This window comes from Carassius auratus, unplaced genomic scaffold, assembly GCF_003368295.1.
Source record: "Carassius auratus strain Wakin unplaced genomic scaffold, ASM336829v1 scaf_tig00215997, whole genome shotgun sequence".
Classification (NCBI taxonomy): Eukaryota; Metazoa; Chordata; class Actinopteri; order Cypriniformes; family Cyprinidae; genus Carassius; species Carassius auratus.
In genome coordinates this window covers 12,470-29,215 of record NW_020528353.1, presented here as the reverse complement: position 1 = coordinate 29,215, position 16,746 = coordinate 12,470, and the positions used below count along the sequence as shown (strand labels likewise).

The 16,746-nt window shown below is 35.4% G+C and overlaps 1 pseudogene; it reads right to left on the bottom strand.

Annotated features, from left to right (window-relative positions):
- LOC113096604 (UPF0606 protein KIAA1549L-like) overlaps positions 1-14,952 on the bottom strand; it is a 31,729-nt pseudogene extending 16,777 nt beyond the window's left edge.
- Positions 14,953-16,746: the final 1,794 nt, after the last annotated feature.

The window sequence follows — 16,746 nt, the reverse complement described above, 5'->3', positions numbered from 1 at the left end:
AAACATGAAAATGTACCTATGTTCCGCGCACAAAATATTGCATTCAGTCATTCGGTACACACGTGCACCGTACCGAAAGCCCTGTACCGAAATGGTCCGGTACGAATACATATACCATTACACCATAAAAAAAAAAAATACATATATATATATACACACACACACATACAAACAAAGATTTAATTAATATAATTAATGTTAAATAATAATTATAACATGAAATAATAAATATTTCAGGTTATAATTATTAATTGATATGAATTCATATAATGAAATCTAACTAGAAATTATTGGAAACTAAAATAATAATTTTTAAAAATCATGAAAATTCTTCTAAATTGTTTATTGTGGCGAGTGGGGCGGGGCCGAGAGGCGTGGGAACGAGGAGTGAGGCCAGGTGTAGTGATTGGAGATGAGCTACACCTGTGCCCCACCGCCGGTCTTGAGTCTCACGGTCGTCGCTCCAGTTTTATATCCTTCCATCTCCTACGTGGGACTCAAGACCGGCGGTGGGGCACAGGTGTAGCTCATCTCCAATCACTACACCTGGCCTCACTCCTCGTTCCCACGCCTCTCGGCCCCGCCCCACTCGCCACATTTATTAAATTACAGTTTTTCTCAGTCACTTTGGTGCATTTTTCAAAACAGAAATGAAATTTTCAAAACTACTTGTACAACCTCCACATCATCTAGTCATTAATACACATCATAAAACCAGTTTCTCATTCTTTTGAACAAGTTGCGATTGCTATTGTACATTCATGCAATTGATTACGCACATTTATCTGCGGTTTCCTACATTATCAGTTGCTAATGTCATGTTGCTCAAAATGTATTATACGGTTTTCTGTGCAATAGTCTTACCCCCCAAAACATCTAGTCTTTAGTTCATAGTATAAGTCATTAAATGCAAAATGGTTAATCTAGTTGTCATAAACTGCCAAGCACACTTTTTATTTGTATTTTTACACACTATTATTAGATGTTTTGTCAATTTGGCATGAATTGTGCAAGTGAATCTTTACTAATGAAGAGAATGTAGATGATAAACCAATGATAAACCATTTCTCTGAAATAGCTCAAAGGTTCATCTCATGAATCTTCAGTAGGAAAGCTTATACTGTATAGACAAAGGACAACACAAGAGTTACAAATTCTGAAAATGGAATTATTTTCATCTTTGTTCCCATATTTCCTTTTCTATATCACAATGGCATTGTAAAAGTATTTTTTATTTTTTTATTTTTTTGGTCAGACCACTAGTAAAAGTGTAACTGGGAATTCTATCCAGTCTCTTTCAATCAACATCCCACAAACAGTAATGTGTAAATGTGTAGTTTTGAAATGGATATATGGCATACATAAGCATATGGCATACTGTTCAATACAGTAGTTTACATCAGAACATCCCTCCACTGTTAAATTGACAACATGACTAAGCAATTTGACTGTCTTATCCGTAAACTATGACACAAGGACTTGTCATTCTGATGGCACTGACATGTTCATTGACACAGATATTTATTTTTGAGAGATGAACTAAGGATTTTGAGCAAGAGACTGGCTTTTGCAGGTCATCCATTGTGTTTTGATATTTGTACGAGTTGTTTTGAGAAATGCACTTACTGTTTTGCAAATCTCAAGAATGATTAGAGAAATGTACCAAAGCGACTGAGAAAAACTGTAATATATACAATTATATTAAAATAATTCAAACATGTTTTATTTATATGGTTCTAAGCTTTTTTATTTCTATTTTTTTTCAGAGGAAATAATATATGTCAATAACTATCATTTTATCTTTGTCAGTCAGAATATTAATATTGGTATATCTCTATTCCAGCTATTAGTGAATGAGACCAATTGCCACTGGACTTTCTTGTAAAGTTATGTTAAATGGATTTATTAATATGATGCTGACATAGCGGTCTCCGTTTGGACAAGGCAGTGATGTGTTTATTTGAAAAGCCGTTGTTTGGAAGAGCCTACCTTGGTGCGGGGATGAAAATTCCGAAACGCGCCTGTCTTGAATACGGTTCGGTTTCTCCTGCATATGATAGCGACCGCAATAAACACCACAACCATCACCAGCGATACAGGAATCAGGACTGCCAGTATCCAGAGGTTACTAGGAAGACTCTTCACCACCGCTGTTTACACACAAACACAATCACAAACATAGATTGGAAATCAATAGACTAATTCAAAATGTCAGCACATGATTTCCGCCACTTGTGTCTTCAACACACTCTCTTACAGTAATCCAACTCCCCTCTGTCTCCTACTGTCTGTGGTTAGCTCCTAATGAGCTGTATCTGTCTTTCGGCTGTAGCTCTTATCTGGGAGATTAAACCCCCACTGCTGGGTCTGATTGTGTATTATTCATACAAAACTGGGGCTTTGCTCGTCTCCGGCAGACAAACTGGGCTCGACGCCCCAGTTGAGAGCTCAGTAAACTTGTGTTAACTCTCTACACCCAAATCCCCTGCGGTTTCTCTAGCGTGGTGTGAGATAGCTATAGACCTCATTTGGAAAAATAAGCCAGCATTATCATGCTCACTTTCTTTGATTCATTATTAAGTCAAAGTAGAATTTTCGGTTCATTTCCACAAGTTTCACTGATAAAATATTTCAGTCGTCTATTCTTGCATTAATAAAGATTTTCAGATTTTCTACTATAAAAGCAATCTGCGCAGAATTAGATGCTAGGCTAATGGCAAGGCAAGGTTGCTAGCTAGATACTTACTTGACAAGCCTGAGATTTTTGGTCTCCAAAAATTGCGTCCAAATTTTGACATGAGCATTTAGAGAATGCGTGCAGCCGAACGTAGTGCTGTATATTTTATTCAATAACATGCCCAAATATAGGTGGTCAACACGTGCACTCCAAAAAATTCCATCCTTGTTCAGTGTCTGCACTGTTTTTTCCAGAAGTTATGACCGATAAAATTGTCACTGTATTTGTTTAAATTAGAGTTGTGGGTATCTCTTAATTCCCTTCCTTTTCAGTAATTTGTTGTTGTATACTTCAATTATTACGTGTAAACTAGGATACATGCGCACTATACTTATATTAGGGCTGGGCAATACATCAATAGCAATAATTATCGCGATATAATTTTAAAACAATATGAAGAGTTAGAAATAATTTTTCGATAATGTTTATGCACCAAAAGCGGAACAAACAGAGCTAACGGTGCCACACAAACCATCAATCACTTGGATCAAAGTTTAAACGAGTGCAGTCGGAGCTCACTGCAAACTTTAAATAAATAAAGATCTGACATTTATTGTGACAATTATCGAAATTGACTTATTTGAAAAAAAATATTGTGATAATTTTTTGTGACCCTGCAATAACTTGCGTACTTTGCGTGCATTAAAAAATAAAGTATAATTTGGGTTTAAGTCTAGAATTATTTTCTGTTTGTTTTATTGTCCAGATATGGAAGCTTGTTTCCGCCACAGAATAACAAAAATAAAAAGTAAATATAATTAAAAAAAGTATAACTTTTTTCATGATAAAAAGTCACAGTTACCTGTTTTATGTTTTTTATTCTGTGGAGAAAAAAAATGAATTGTGAGATGTATATTGAGAATTCAGAGGAAAAAGTCAGAATTGCAATATATAAACGTGGAATTGCGAGAAAAAAAAAGAGAATTAGAGATATAAACTAGGAATTGCAAGAAAAAGTGAGAATAGTCGTACATAAACTTGCATTTCTGAGTTTATATGACGCAAATCTGACTTTTTTTCTCATAAGTGTGAGAAAAAGTCCAAACTGTTGGTCAAACTCAGAACTGTGTGAAAAAGTCAGAATTGTAAGGCTGATTACTCGATTACTCGAATATTCGTTCGGTGTGTTGACATTCGATTTAACATTTTGAGATTCAAATACCCCCCTTTTTTTTAAACCAGGCATTTCCCTTGAAACAGTACTCATCTGGCTTGAATATAGCTGGGATTTTTTTTTACTATTGGGCCGAACGGTTGTAAGGACTGTCAGGTACGGTTAAAGTTGTATTTCCACGTGAGCCTGATACGGCGCAGCACGATTACAAACCGTTCTCTGCCTGGTTAGACAACCCTGCTAAGTTGAGCTGTTAAGAGTGCTATGCTACTTTCAAAAAAATAAATAATAATTTTATATATATAGGCCTGAGACAGTTTGGTCTATGGAGGAAACATTTTTGCTTATTGATATTATACACGTCGTTGCCTTCTTTTTATTTTTCTCACGTCAAGTATTGTCTTTTTTCCTGTTATTGAACGAAGTACTGTAAATATCAGATAAAAAGGAGTCCCAAAAACAGAAATATCTGATCATCATCCATATCGCTGTTTATATTACACTGACTGACGCATTTGTATTGCATTCCAAAGAGCTCCGTTATAAGCACCACAGTGGAAAGTGAAACAGTATCCGTGCTGACTGGCCCGGATTGGCACGGAATGGAACGGGTTTGGCCCGATTGTGGAAAAGCGGCTTATGAATCGCCCATGAGTGAACATCATGTTTCAGTTTATCTGGAAGAGAAGACAAAAATGCCAAAGACCTCAGCTGTGTGGGAGCACTTTAAACTGAGTGAAGACAAGACAAAGGCAGCTGCCAGATATGCAATTTGAAACTGGCTTACCACAACAGCACATCGAGTTTGAATAATCACCTGATTTCTATAAGTAGTACCCCTATAGAATATTGTTGGTATAAAAAACGAGCTGCTTTTATCCTCATTTTAATCAGTAATTTTACACATGATAAAAATGTGCACTTAATTTGCTTGGAAAATACTTGTGAATACAGCAGCCATAAAAAAAAAAAACGGACAGTAGCCCAGCCTAATAATAATTTGTCAATATTAAAAGTATTGTTCGTAACAGACCTGTGTTTCATATCACTAGTGCAGTGTTTATTCTCGGAGCAAGCCTTGCCTGCATGAGTCGCGCAAAATCCGGCCCACGCGGTTTTGTAGTTTATAAAAAGTTGATTAATTCGTAACGTGTCACGTTACCATATTTCACCAAAACGCAACAATGCACTCCTTGGGTCCGCAGCAACACACCTTCCATGTGTTTGGATGAACGGTCCCTGACATAATATTAATGCAAACAGACACACAGATATTCCTGCCTTTATTAGAGAGGAAGAATGTGTTCAGCCCCCTGTCTCCGAAGCTTCGAATATTCAGTGTTGATTACTACCGAAGCTTCGAAGATCAAAAAATGGTATTCAAACCAGCCCTACAGAATCGTGAGATAAAAGTTTCAATTACCATTTTAATTTTTTTTCTATAGTGGAAACATGCTTTCATATCCAGCTGATTAAAGCTGTATGTTTTCGCAAAAATTATTCTAATCTGAGTCATACATTGAGAGATATGACTGGTGTCAGTAGCATAAAAAGTGTGTGACTGACTTGCAAATCGAATTTAATAGTTCTGATTAGGGGTAAAAACATGAACCATAGGAATGAGCATTAGCAAACACTGCAAACATAAATTATAAAGCACTTTTGACACCATAAACATTAACAGTAGTTCTAAATAAGATATATAGTAAACACTCACAGAACTATAAGTTTTCCTGCATATAAAAAGAAACTAAATGATGGTTCGTAAAGAAACAGGGCTAGAAGAGTGAATTATATACATACGCTCTGCTTGAACTTGGACGAAGTAGCCCAGAGTGAGAGCCATGGTCTGAGAGTCCACCGTGTTGAGGGTCTTAGCTGCAGCAGTGCCAGTTATGGGAGAGCCATCTACTTGTATGTAGTAGGTCATTTCAGCTGGGTTCTTAGGACCAGACAGACGCCGAATGCTGACCATCTGTACGAGGAAAACACCTCGAGTTCATGTTTGATATTTTCACCATAAACTTTAAAAACTCAAAACCTTCAATTTTCAGTTTTAAATGGGCCATACTCTACACATTTGTCACATTTTTTCACTTGAATTCCATGTAGAATTTTCTTGCGCCAAAACAGATGTTTATATGCAAATGACCTATTTTATGATTGGCTAACTTCTTTGCATTCAAAGTGAGTAACATAGTCCCCATCCACTGTTTTAAATAATAAATATGCTCTTTTTTTTACAGTATGATGCAGCCATGAACACATTTTACCACTTGCTAATTTGTTGCACATTCTATTGAGGGCGGGGTTTTCTCATTCTAGAGCATTTGACTGGACAAAAAAATCTGTGTAGTCCAGGATGAGTCATCAAAATATGTAGTCCATTTTCTCAGGACAAGAAAAACGAGCAAAGAACAAACTGATGGCACACCTGGACGGTGTAATCGCCCACAGTCGTGGCTCTCCTGAAGCGGAGGCCGCGTCGACTGGCAACCAGAAAGAGCTCCGCCAGCCGCTGCTCCATTAGACTAGCAAAGCTCTGATAACTCCCCTCAAGAGAAGAGCTATCAACGTCCTGAATTACTGCGGAGAGAGAGAGAGAACGACAGAGAGGGATGAAGCAAGGTGACAAGGAGAACATACCTTTCTAAAAAACTAAAAAACTGCAATTACTATAGAATTGATATAAAATGATTCATTCTCCTGACAGGGATAAAAAAGGATGAACGAGGGAAAGAAGGGGGAGGTAGAGCTAGCTAAGGCAACGGAGAGAACATTGAGTCCAAGAACTTAAAGCTAGAAAAAGCTATTTCACACTCGATATTATGATCCGATGTGATCTCAAATCAGTTGATGGAGGAAGCTAAATAATACATCAATAGCTCTCCACAAGAAAGAAGACTCTGTGTTTAAAAGAAGCAGGATAAACCATTAGCTAGATTTAATCATGTAACACATGCTGGCAAATAGCTGTCTGGGTGCTGGTTAACAGCTGAACTGAGGTAATTACCTGTGATTACCCAGTAATCTCGGGTTGCTACTGAAGTGTTAAGGTTGTGGTACTCTAGAGCTGTGAAAAGAGAAAGAAAGACCGACAGATGCTTATTAGAAGACCATTCTGGGAAAAACGGAAGTCTGCCATCAGTTACTCATAGATTAGTGTGGATAAATGTGAATTTTTATTGTTATCCTTAGTTATTGTTAACAGACCTGTGCATAAAATAAGCTGATTAATATATATATATATATATATATATATATATATATATATATATATATATATATATATTTTTTTTTTTAATGCAATAAAATGATGCTTTTTAACATGTATATTTTACAAAATATGTTTTCTTATCCATGGCACACAGGCATTTTATTTCTACATTTAATTTGTTAAAATTATATTTTACTTAAACAATAATAATAAAAAACCTTAAATAGAAAAGTGAATATTGAATATTAACATGATATCCATTAAATACATAAATATTTGTTTTAATGCAATAAAATATATTGCATTACTTAATATAATAATATAATATAATATATTGTTTTTATATGATATTTTTAATTATATATTACAAATTAATAATTGTTATTACAACAAAACTGAATACAAAATATTAACTATATAAATTACTATAATACATATTTTTTATGCTATAAATTATTATATTAATAATTGTATTTATTATAATTAATATTCATATATTAATGTGAATCTCCATAATATTTCATGTACACCTACATGATTTCATTTGGAGCACATATGGACTTTTAGGGCAAGATTTTTATCATCACAGTACTGATATCAAATAATTATTATTATATAATTATATTATTAATCATTAAAAAACAGGAGAAAGTTGCTGTTTAAAGGGATAATTCACCCAAAAATGAAAATTCTGTCATTAATTAAACATGGACTATTTTTTGGGCCTAGTAGTACCCTTGCCGTCTATGGAGGGTCAGAAGGCTCTCGGATTTCATCAAGAATATCTTAATTTGTGTTCCACAGATGAACAGAGGCCTTACTGGTTTGGAATGACATGAGGGTGAGTAATTAATGACAGAATTTTCATTTTTGGTTGAACTACCCCTTTAAAATAATTTTAAATGTAGTATAGCAAGTTAAACAGCAGAACAAGTTAACTTCCCAAACTACTCATCCAAAAAAGGAAAATGTTATGCGTCCTTGTAAAATGTCTTTTGGATCAACCAAAACTGAAGATCTCTGCCTCAAGGAAAACAAACTCATGGAGTCAAACAGAAATAAACATGAACTACCATTTCAATGTGCACTAACATGTAAACACCAGCTGTGCAGAAAATTAATGTAACATCAAGCGGTAAACACAAGCTGAAACTTACGCTCAGCGATGATCAGAGGGGGGAAGAAGAGAAAGTAGCCGACCAGCTCGGCAGTGAGCTGGTTAAGGAGACCGCTGGACACAGTACCGTTCAACGGAGTGCTACCGTTCCACACCACATACACCAGAGTGACTGCCAACGAATTCCCAGTTTGATACGTGTTCAGAATCTGTTCGAAAACACAAATCCAAAAGACGAGTCATCAGAAGAACGGTGTTATCAGACCTCTGAAGATTTATCAAACTTTGTTTTCAAGTTCAATTGAAAAACTACCTCAACAGAAAGAGTCCCATAAGAGTCCTCCACTTTCTCCTGCGCCTCAGCAAACACATTTTCCAAGCGTTGCTCCATCATTTGGATGAAGCCGCAAGACTTGATGTTGTCCATTGGCCCAACAAACCTGAGAACTATATGTAGGAAAACAACAAACTGTTAAACAAAAACAGATCCCAAGTTACCAAGTTTCAACTGTGTAAAATGCGTTTCATTAACAATAAATGGCTGTGGGCTTAAGAGTGGTTGGGTATGTAATGCAAAAAAGGGTAAACAAAGGTGCTCAAGCATAAAACTTGTCAGATAGATCACTTCCAGTCAGATTTTCCACACAAAAAAAATTCAGTTGGAAAAGAATCATACCCGTTTTGAGTTGCAGGTGTATGCCCAGGCTGGGCAACCACGGGGTCACAGGATAAGGGATGGCCAACACCACGGGAACATACTCTCTGATGTCATTCAATAGCTTGTCAAAGCCATAGGAAACTAATGTGTCCATCACAACAGAGGCCACCAACACAGACTTCCCTCTCAAGACGTAGTAGCCCACAGTCACATTAGAAGGCATGCAGATATCTCTTTCCAACTAAAAAAGAACACAGATCATGTGAAGTGACGTGGATATATGGTAATGGACATCTGACACAATCTATGTTTTCACCAATCTTAATCAGCTCTTTGGCTAGTTCTTTTTAAATGGTCCTGTGGTGTGACCGATTATATTTTAACTAGAACGCTACCGTTCAAAAGTCTGGGGTCAGCAAGATTTCTTTAAAAAATTCAGCAAGAATATTCAGCATGAATACATTTAATCAATCTAAAATCAAGCCATTTATAATGTTGCAAAAGATTTCTAGTGTAAATCAATCCTTTTACAGTTTCCACAAAAATACTAGGCATATTAGAATGATTTCTGAAGGATTGTGAAGAAGTAATGGTGGCTTTTCCATTACAGGAATAAATTACATTTAAAAATTTATAAGAAAAATAATAGTTATAATATGCAATAATAATTGTAATAATATTTCAAAAAAGTCAGTTTATATTGTATTATTGATCAAATATATGCAGGCGGGGTGAGCATAAGAGACTTTATTCAAAAATATGAAACAGAAATTACATGTATAATATGTAAACAAATAAAAAATGACATATTAATTAAATAAATGAATAATTAATAATGTATTCATAATTTTATTGATAATTAAAATTATAAATTGTAATAAATATTAAATAAATTGGTGATAATTTCAATTTGTATATTTTGTTTTGTTCTCACAAAGACTTAAAATATGAAAATCCGTCATAAAAAATAACTAATTATTACATTTTAAACTACAGTAATCTAAACAAATGACATAATTAATTTTGATATTTACTTTGAGAGAATAATCCCATTTTCCAAAATGATTAAAAAAAAGAATAAATATTATTTCTATTGTGCCCTTTCAAGTCAAACTGTCATTTTAACAAATATTATTGAATTGTGTGTATTAAGGACACACGTAATGCTAGCTATTAAATTAGTCTTAGCAAGACAAAGAAATCAGTCATTTTACTCAAAAAATATCATTTCCATCACAGAATGCTATGAAACACAATACAGCAACTGAGACGTGAAGGAAATGACACACAGTGGAAAAAACACAAAAATCTCCCATGATGCCTGGATAAATTAAAATTAAAAAGTCTACAGATTATCAATATTTTAATGAGTTTTTAGATGTTCAAATATGCCTTACTGAAATCATATGCTGTTTTTATTTATAGAGCTATATTTGCACAAATGCTCTTACTGGCTTTGTTTATTGTTAAGCGCTTGAGGCAAATGCTAATACAAATCCCACATGAATAAATTTCATCATATTGAGCCAAGCTGACTGACCATCTCTCTCTTTTTACTCCAACACAAACACTCTCTCTCTCTCTCTCTCTCTCTCTCTCTCTGTGTTCATGTGTAGATAGTGATCCTGTGGTCTCCTGCTGATCACCTCCAGGGTCTGTAATGATACAGAACCTCTGATCTGATGGACAGTTGACGAGGAGGAGGAGAAATTGGAGGGAAAAAAATTACACAGTGAGCGAAATGGACGAATATAGAAACAGATTGAGTCGTTCGGTACAGAGCTTAATAGACACAGACGGTCGCTCTTCAAATGCTAATAACAACCTTTTCAGTAGTCATTCACAATTAAAGAGACAGTACACCCAAAAAATTTAATTCAGTCATCATTTACTTAGGCTTAAACCCATATGACTTGTATGACTAATAACTTAAAATGAAGAAAGTCATACATGTTTGGACTGATATGATGTGATTAAATGATGAAAGAATTAAACAATTTTGGTGAACTGTTCCTTTAACTCTCTATTTAGACAACTGTGCTCCCCTCAGCACACTGCCTCTGCTCTTACCATGATATTGATTTTTTATTTGCAGCATATGAGGTTCCAGCGCTGCGCTATTTTTAGACGTGCCTTTCTGACGGACAGACATGCGAATGCTCCTTAGGTTTTAAACTAAGTTTTTCATAAGAGGGTCCGTTCTCAGCGCTTGAAAACAGGGAGATGTTCTACACAATCACATTCAATGAGCTGCACACTGAATATAAACAGGAAACACCTCCCACGCAGCCTCCCACCACATTGTCCTCTGCTAAACTACAATTCCCATGATGCAACAGTGATAAGGTCCCAGAGGACTGTGGTCAAAGCACTGTGCTTATCTTGATTCTACTGTTTAAGTCCTATTTTACTGTTTCCAATAGCAACCAACTATTGCGATTAGTTCTTTTCATTATTTATTTAGCATTTCTTATTTAATGCAATGGAAGAGAGAGAAGGGTTTGCATAAGCATACAACCATTTTTATTATTGCTGCAGTGTATAGTCTGTACACTGTGCATACTAGTATGCTAATTATTTTTAAATTATGCATTTAATCCTTCTGAATTCTTTCAAAAACATTGAAAAATCTTACTGACCCCAAACCTTTGAAGTTTTATAACTGCGTAGTGGCTTTTGGCTCAAAACACATGCAAACCCACCAACCTGAACACGGATGTTGCTGTCGTTGAACGCTCGCTGTAGTGCCTGCGTGATACCTTTAGACAGGTCCTGTCTCATTCCAGCCTCTAGGCGATTTCGTCGCATCTGGATGGATAACACTGGGTGAAAAAAATACAACACATATGAAAGTCATGATTTTCTAAGCATCTCAGATCCCGAGAGGGACAGCCAGGCCTATAAACATGTTGGTTTACAGTAAACATTTGTTGGCTTCACTGCAGTGCATATGCCGTCACTGCAGAATGTAGGAAAGGTGGAGTAAAATGACTGCATAATGTAATATTATTTGCATAATAAAGCCTTTCACAAGATTAAGTAGATATGTGCATTTGTACTGTACATTGGTTTTGTCTTATGGCTCTGTTGTAATGAGCTGAGCATAATTTAAATGTCAAAATAGATTTGTTACTTGAACGTGTATTTATCATTTCATAGATGTTAACAAATATATATATATATATATATATATATATATATATATATATATATGTGTGTGTGTGTGTGTGTGTGTGTGTGTGTGTGTGTGTGTGTGTGTGTACTATATGAGCTCAGCATAATTGAAAAGTTTCTTTGTTATTTAATTTTAATGTATGTATGAATTCATGTTTATACATGATTATTTTTAAATTACAATTAAAATCTAATTGAAAATACTGAAATATTTTAGGCTAAGCAAACAAACGCAACCAACCTCAAAAACATTTACACGCAAAGCAAAATTTGGGTAACTTGGAAAAATAGATGTCCTGATTGGGTTTTGTTTATAATCTAAAAAATATTTTCCCCACAAACACTGTTTAGGTCCAGATATTACATTTTGTTAATACTATCGGTTCGACAACATTATTTCAACGCAATCTATGAACAATTCAGCTCAACAACCTCATAAATTTGCTGTAATGGAATGCAATTTGCATTGATAGTGGTGCAATTGTAAATAAATTAACTAAAATAACGGCCTAATTTCTTTAGCGAATAAACGTTAAAACAGCGCAGAAAACTCACCTGTTTTCAACCATAATCTTTCGGTCACATTACAGGTCAAAGGTGAACTGTCAGTTGGAGGGCTGCTTGGTTTAGTCGTGGTACTTCCAGAGGTAGATATAGCGGTGGTTTGACGAGGGGTTGTCGTTGTCGTGGTTGCTAAAGTGGTTGAGGGTGTTTTTGTGGTTGTTGGTGCTACTTTTGTGGTGGTGGTGGTAGTTGTTGTCGTAGTGGTAGTGGTGGCTGCCGTCGGTGGTTCTGTCTCGGTTATTGTGGTCTGGCTGGCTGTCGTGGTCGGCACGGTGGTCGTGACCTCTTTCGCCACAACAACGGCAGTGGGCGGAGTCACAGCCGTTGATGTCACAGTCAAGGGCGTGACAGTCGTGGTGGTCACTGTGGTGAGCTGCAGACTGTCGCTGGTCACAGTGTGGGAGTTGCTGAGCACTGAAGCGTCGGATGAAGCGTTTTCAGCTCTTTCAGGACCGGTGCCGTTAAAAGCGGAAATTGAGACCGAAGTTGTCACATTGTCATCTATCTCTGCCACAATCATGAAAGAGGATCCCGGGGCGGTGGGAAGATCAGGGTTCCTGGGGAATTCACTAAGAGTGTCGTCTGAAAGCAGAGAACGTTTGAGTGAGTCACCTCAGGAACAGGAAGTGAGATCGAGGGCACACATGAATGCTCGCTGATGGTGAAGAATGACACATAGCACATGTGGGAGAGGACGGATGTAGCTCTTGGGGATTATGCAGTAGCATGACTTGTCGAAGTGTGTAATTTTTGCACCACTAGTGTCATCAAACCGAATATAAATGAAGATAACTGTAAATTATCCATTGATCAGATGAACAAATTCAGTGAGAGTAAATGTGCAAAAATCACATACTTCAGTTTTAATGTCAACATGAAATCAGAGTTGACTTAATCAGGATAATAATAATAATAATAATAATAATAAAAACGAATTCATTTCAGCTGGTTGCTAAGGCAGCATGTCTCATTTAGTTTAATTTAAATATTTAAACTTGACATACTAAAATAATTAAACTGCGATAAAAATTTAACTATACAGAAATAAAAAAAGAACTACTTAAATTGCCAAAGCACGTCAAAATTACTAAAAATTTAAACAAGCTAAAATAAAAACAGAAAATATATATTTTTACAAATATAAAAAGAAAAACTTATTCAAAGTATTAATAAAAACTACAATAGTATTTCAATGATACTAAAATAACACCACTGTTAAAAAAGGGACCATAAAGGCTAGTAATCCTGACCATGTTTGTCTTTATTTGATCAAAAATATGGTAAAAAGGTGTGAAATATTATTACAATTTAAAGACAAGCATTTTCTATTTTAATATATTTTAAAATATAATTTATCTCTGTGATACAAAGCTGATTTTTCAGCAGCCATTACTACAGTCTTCAGTGTCACATGATCCTTCAGAAATCATTTGAATATGCTGATTTGCTGCTCAAGAGACATTTTTTATTATCATTATTATCAGTGTTGAAAACAGCTGTGCTGCTTCATAATTTTGTGGAAACAGTGACAAATATATTTTGTTTGGGATTCTTTAAATAAAATAAATAGAAACCTTTTTTGACATATTTAGAATATGTTAAAAAAGAATAAAGAATATTTTTACTGTGATGTTTTTAAACTATTTAATCACCCTTGCTGAATAAAAGTATGAATTTCTTTTTTTTTTTTAATTAACCTTTAATATCATAATCTAATATTTCACAATCCAATCAAATCCTGATGAAGTCCTACAATTTTTAAATTTTCACTCAGAAATATGCCACGTTGCGCAAATAAAATGTGATGTGAATGCAATATTATTGTAAAAAATGGTGATGGTGATGATTACGATAACAACAAACACAATGACCTTGAAAATGATGATGAAGGTGATGAACGAATGGTGAAGAAAGGATGACGACAACATCAAATCAGCAAAGTCCCTGAAAAGAGACTCCTTTAAATACACCACGTCTTGATTTCTGTACACAGCATCGATTCAGAAGCTCACAATCGAGCAGTACCTGAGCTAGTGGTCAAGACACTGTTGATTTTATGTGCCGGGGATGGTGGATTTGGCACTCTGACGGCCAGCTCCCCGGGGGATTTTTGATTGGTGCGATTGTCACTGTTGCCGGGTGGGGAGGGCAGAGAATGCACCAGCGCCTGAGGCTGTGTCTCTGCAACCTGCAGGGTCTGCACCGAGGCGAACACAGGCTGCTCCCTTGTGCTTTCTGCCCTCGCTGGTGGGGAGTGGAACTGCGAGGCGAAGTCTTCGTTCTCCAGCAGCGACGAAGGGACTGTGATGTTTGGCGCTCCGGTTGGGACCTGGGAAGGAGTGAGAGGTTGTCCTGATGCCTCTAGTCTTGCTTCGTCTGGTAATGAAAAAGGAGATGTTATGGTGCAAAATCATAAACATTTATCCTCTTTGTCTTATAGGAGGAAATGCACTAGAGAAAATCAAAAAAATAAGTGTATGTTTTCATACTTGACGGCATTAGAGGCAGCTGCATTAAGCTTGCAAACCTAATGACACGCACTGTTATTTAATCAGCATTAATGATAATGCGCTGTATTAAATTGCTCTCAAGGTATCTGAGACAGAGAAACATGATGGGGAAACAAACCTAGCAGGCTGCCTCGCTGCCTGCATAAGCTTTCTTCTAAGAAAGCATCGTGTCATGGGATATTTTAAGTGACCAATTCTGAAAAACGTTTTTTGCACCAAAAACTCGATTCACAATTTTAATCGAGTTTGCCGTTAGCATCTTGATGAATTAAAAGCTCAAAACACTTATAGTAACAATTATTTTAGACTTAATTCAAGATTATTTAAAAAAAACAAAACAAGAATTATTATATCTATAAAAATATGCATCTTGTGTTAAAAAAATATAAAAATGTATATAACATGTATAGCAATCAAAATTTTGGATTAATTGATCTCTTATTTAATATTTAATCAGGCTATTTTTATAAACTCATTCACTGATGTTCCTTGCTTGTTTTCTGAGATGTACATTTAAAAGAAATGTATTTTCAGTAATTATAATTATAAAACAGTGATTGTAAATGTAAAACAAAACTTAATTTGAAATATAATCCATGAAAACATTTTACAGTAAAATGTTTAAATTCAGTGCATGTATAGTGAAGGCAAGTAAAGATTTTTTGAATACACTTACTTAAAGTCCCTCTACATTAAAATTATTCTCTTGGGTAGCTTTGAATTATTTAGCTCGCTTAACATTTCAGAAAAGAAAATCACAGCATTCCTTCTCTCGATTGCCATCCACAACTGTTGGCGAGTCAATTTGAGATGATTAATAACATGATTAATCGACCTTTACAGCTCTTTACTTTATTTTTATCTTGGGGAACATAACGTGGCCGGAGTCATACAATATAGTGACTTGAGGACATTAATCATAAATCCTTTAGCCGGAGGACCAGATTAGAAATATGCAGGGTTTCTTGGGTGCTGCGAGCTCTCTTGGTCTCTTTCTCACTCTCTTTCTGTGCTCCTAGTGAGCAGCCTAAAGCTTCAGTGCTTCAGTAACAGATTAATTAACTCACCCAAACACCCTATATGAGATTAGTCACAAACAACTTCAACATAATATTGAGTGAGAAATTAAAATATTAAAGAAATATTGTAGAATTATTTGGATGGATGGATGGACAGCTGGATAGATAGCATAGAATTATTTGGATGGATGGATAGATAGTGCAGAATTATTTATATGGATGGATAGTGTAGAATTATTTAGATGGATGGGTGGATAGATAGCGTAGAATTATTTAGATGGATGGATGTATAGATAGTGTATGATTATTTAGATGGATGGATGTATAGATAGTGTATGATTATTTAGATGGATGGATAGTGTAGAATTATTTAGATGAATGGATAGATATAAAGTGTAGAGTTATTTATATGGATGGATAGTGTAGAATTATTTGGATGGATAGTGTAGAATTATTTAGATGGATGGGTGGATGGATAGTGTAGAATTATTTGGATGGATGGATAGTGTAGAATTATTTAGATGGATGGGTGGATAGATAGCGTAGAATTATTTGGATGGATGGATAGTGTAGAATTATTTAGATGGATGGATGTATAGATAGTGTATGATTATTTAGATGGATGGATAGTGTAGA